Source organism: Nannospalax galili, unplaced genomic scaffold (assembly GCF_000622305.1).
Source record: "Nannospalax galili isolate Female #2095 unplaced genomic scaffold, S.galili_v1.0 scaffold229, whole genome shotgun sequence".
Classification (NCBI taxonomy): Eukaryota; Metazoa; Chordata; class Mammalia; order Rodentia; family Spalacidae; genus Nannospalax; species Nannospalax galili.
In genome coordinates, this window is record NW_008360328.1 from 3,705,821 (window position 1) to 3,710,033 (window position 4,213).

General features: G+C 44.9%; 1 long non-coding RNA gene across 18 annotated transcripts in view; it reads left to right on the plus strand.

Annotated features, from left to right (window-relative positions):
* The window catches only part of LOC108490329, a 72,797-nt gene extending 68,934 nt beyond the window's left edge, over positions 1-3,863 (plus strand). For all 18 annotated transcript variants that reach the window (XR_003848306.1, XR_003848293.1, XR_003848299.1 and 15 more), the window contains one exon: positions 3,220-3,863. This is a non-coding gene — a long non-coding RNA (uncharacterized LOC108490329). The remainder of the gene's footprint in view (positions 1-3,219) is intronic.
* Positions 3,864-4,213: the final 350 nt, after the last annotated feature.

The window sequence follows — 4,213 nt, forward strand, 5'->3', positions numbered from 1 at the left end:
AAAAGAAAAAAAAGAGAAATCAAAGTGGGGGTGTGAGAAAGCAAGACCTTGGTACAGGGCGGCTCTCTGCCCAATTGTCTCACATCCCCACACGTGCTTGGATGGCTGCAGGTGAGCTGTCTTGCGAATCTTGCTGGGTTTTCTTTATGGACAGATAGTCAACAACTCCCAAACAGTTCTTTGAAATGCGCGTGTGGAAGAATAAAAGAGCAATGACTCAAGTCTATATTTAAGATACATAGACACTCTTCAGGCATGTAATGACCACAATTCTAAAACTCTCTTTCCTTTTCAATGGCCGGGTTTTGCTGTTGACTCTGGTTGCAATGTGTACTAATTTACCACTTATGTTCCAGGGATTTAGAAAGCCACTCAATCAGACTCACAGCTTAGCCTAACCCTTGGCTCCCACTGCAGACATTTTCCTAGTTCCTAAAGCATTTGTGTCCTTCCATGCCCATCAGACCATGCGTACATTATCGATCAGCCTAATGTTCCTCGATAATCATAAGTAATATTTCAGATGACAAAAGAGAGAGAGAGCACGAGATAAAGAAAGCCACCCCAGGAGACTAAGGGCGAGCAGCTTGCATCGTCTCTCTTGGCACCCGTTTTAGATGCTTATGCTACACAGTGATCCTTTAAAGAAGGTGCCACCCCCAAATTAGGGTCTCTACCTATCTATAAACATAGTCTTAATTGAGTCTTAACCCAGTTTTCCCAGTAAGGCTAGACTCATGCAGACAACAGACAGGGCCGTGTTAAAATAGAATGTGGGGTTCTGTAAAGAGCGAGAAAGGGGAAGAAAGGAAGGCAAGGATGCAGGTTTCTTCCAAGTCAATGTTTTAAAAAGGTAGTTTCTTTGTGCTCATCTCTGACAGGCACTGTGCTTTGTCTCTGATGGATGGTGAGACTTGAGAAGCACAGCTGGGTGCCAAGGGTAAGGAAACAGAGAAGCACGTATGCAGTAGAAACAGAGAGGAAAGAAGGGGAGGAGGGGGAAGAGGAAGAGGAGGAGGAAGAGGAAGAGGTGGAAGAAAGGAGGAGGAAGAGGAAGAAGTGGAGAAGAGAGGAGGAGGAAGAGGTGGAAGAGAGTGGGGAGGAGGAGGAAGAGGAAGAAGAGGAGGAGGTGGAAGAAAGGAGGCAGAAGAGGGGGAGGAAGAGGAAGAAATGGAGGAGAGAAGAGGAGGAGGAGGGGGGAGAGGGGGAAGAGAGTAGATAGGAGGAGGAAGAGGAGGAGGAGGAGGAAGAGGAAGAAGTGGAGGAGGAAGAGGAGGAGGAGGAAGAGGAAGAAGTGGAGGAGGAAGAGGAGGAGGGGGGAGAGGGGGAAGAGTAGATAGGAGGAGGAAGAGGAGGAGGAGGAAGAGGAAGAAGTGGAGGAGGAAGAGGAGGAGGAGGAAGAGGAAGAGGAGAAATAGAGGTAAAAGAGAAGTTACAGTGTTGGAGCATCTTTAACACTTTTCTTTCTTATTATTAAGGAGAAAAATGGTGGTCAGGGGTTGGTGAATGGGTCAGAATCTTTTTCAGATTTGGCTAACAGGGTGTTTGCGCTAGATGGAGAAGCAAGAAAGACACACGCTAAAATAATCATAAAGGGTGGAGCGGTCAAAAAAAATCTTTGACTCACTGGGTGCCTCCCTGTAACACCGAAATGAATCACTCTTACTAGAGTTGTCGACTGTCTCTGAGAACTTGTGTTGAAGGCCTGAGAACAAGATGCTGCATCCACTTCAAAAAAAAAAAAAAAAAAAAAAAGGGGGTAGCAAAGAATAAAACTCCCCAGAACCTTTCCGTATTTGTGACAACAGTTTAACAGGGTTTCTACACACGAAGCTAATCTGTGCTTGTCTGTGTTCTCTCTACTTACAAAGATATACAAATATATGACTTATGAAAGTTTGACTATGAACACATCATTTCCTCTACACAACTCAGTGATGTCTTTGGAGGATACTTATTTCAAGCAGTTAACACCTGACCCCAATTTCTGTGGGTAATTAGTGAGCTAGATAACCACACAAAGTGGGTAATTATTTAGTACCCAAGGGTATGCTAGAAGTAGGTAGTGGCTTTGTTAACAAAAGCATATCTCTAATTATTATATCTATGATGGCTGTTTTAAAAATACCAGTTACTCTATCAACTGAACCATGATAAATAAGTCAACTGTTTTGCTGTCCTTAGCACATGCATATTTATCTTCCATCATGGTTAAGAATATTTACCTTTAATGTATGGAGGGTGGTGACAACTAATTAGTTAACATTGATAAGACTCTCAGAAGATGGGGTGTGCTAGAGAGCTTCTAAATACAACATTATTATTGCTATTATTATTTGAGCTAGAAAATTCCTGGCTGAGAGAAGCTGAGATGCTATTGTTTGGCCTACATCTTGGTCTGATGATAAACTGAGATCACAGATGTAGTGAGTGAAATCATGGGGCGTGGTCCAGTCTAACAGGGTTAGAAAAGAGAGCTAGGTGATACTGTATTGGCAGCTAGCTCAGGTTAGATGTGGGGAGCTGGAGAGGAAGATGGAGAGAGGGAGGGGCAGCAGGAAAGGGTCAGTGATGAGCCGGAAGGAGTGAAATCAGCTGGACCACACCCTCCTTCTAAAATCTTCCCACGTTCCCTTTGAGGGAGAGCAAATATCTATAAAAATCCCTAAAGAAGGAATCAGTGCAGTTCTGGGACAAATTTAGTATGATGAAAATCCATCAGTCAGTTGTATGGTATTTATTTGGGAGACTTATCAGTACATATTACTTAGGCAAAAGCAATACACTTTAAAATATTACAGTGTTGAGAACAGACACAGAGAGGAACCACAGACATTTTTACCCAGAATAGGAAGAGTGAGACAGAAGCACTTTCCAGAGTGTTGCTTTTATGAATGACTCCTAGAAGGAGAAAGGAGTACTGTTTCTTTTTTTACCGAGAAGGGGAATAAAGGAAGAAGGAAAGAAGCAGCAAGAGAAATGAGAGAGAGAGAGAGAGAGAGAGAGAGAGAGAGACTCCCATGCTTTCGAAGACCCCGATTCTAGAGAGCAACCAAGCCTTGAAAATAGCAAACGAGCAAAGATGAACACTTACTGCTTTCTCTGTGAATGTCCATCACCTTGAGCCTGTTGTCTGGGTCTGGCAGAGGCAGGACAGACAGAGGCCTCTGGGGTTCAAATATTCAAGTAGACTCACTGCATTTTTTCTTTCAATGCAAGGTTGTCCTGGGGATTAGCCCTAGGAGTCTGGGAGATGCAAGCACGGGAAGGGTAAAGGAAAATGTGCAAAGATGTTGTATTCCATCCAGTCCACGCTTCTAGAGGAATGGAAAGGGAGCAGACCCCATCCTTCAGCCAACAGGTACTACTACTACTGAAGTCTCTGCCGGCCGACACTCCCAGGACACAAGCTGAGGCTGTGATTGGAAGCTAATGTTGGGATGATCACATTGAAGAGTCTGAAAGCTGAGAGGAAATTTCTCCAAAGCCATCCAAGCCAGGCTTGTGACCTGAAGCCCAGGGCTTGTCACCCCCTCTCTGAGCTCAGAACTACAAAGGCTAGCTGGCATTCTCCAACCCGCCCAGCTCCTTTCAAACCCACAGACTGTGCCAGACTTGGCCCCACCTCCCCCTGCAGCAGATTCTGTAGCCCAGCTCCATGCTGTGCTTCAGGGAGCCAGATTTCCGTTTTAATTGTCCTACCTGGCCATCCCCTCTGCCACTAGCCCTGGTTCTTGGTTCTTGGCAAGGTTTCAAAGGCCCAATCAATGGCCTACCCTCCCCCATCATAATCTTCAATGCCTGTAGTTCCTCCTTCCCCAAAATGTATTCCTTTCAAATAAAATCTTCTCAGCAGTTTCTCACGTCTGGACACCACCACCTCCTTTCTTTGGCCTCTCTAACTCTCTTGTTTTGGGGGCCACATTCAGCTTCATGTAATGGAGGAACCCTAAAGAAAGTCAGAGCATTTCCCCCTTGCTCTTCGCCGCACTGTATTAGAATATCTGACACTCAATATATCTCAGAGAGTTTCCTAAAATCTCACCTAAAAGGAGCTAGAGCCAGCAGAGAACAGGTGTGTCCGTGTGTGTGTGTGTGTGTGTGTGTGTGTGTTGACCTAAGCATACAAATATAGTGGGAAAGAAAGGCCCTCAGGTAAACAAGGGCACTGGAGAACAGAGGAGAACTTTGTATAGTTAGGGACATTTGGTAT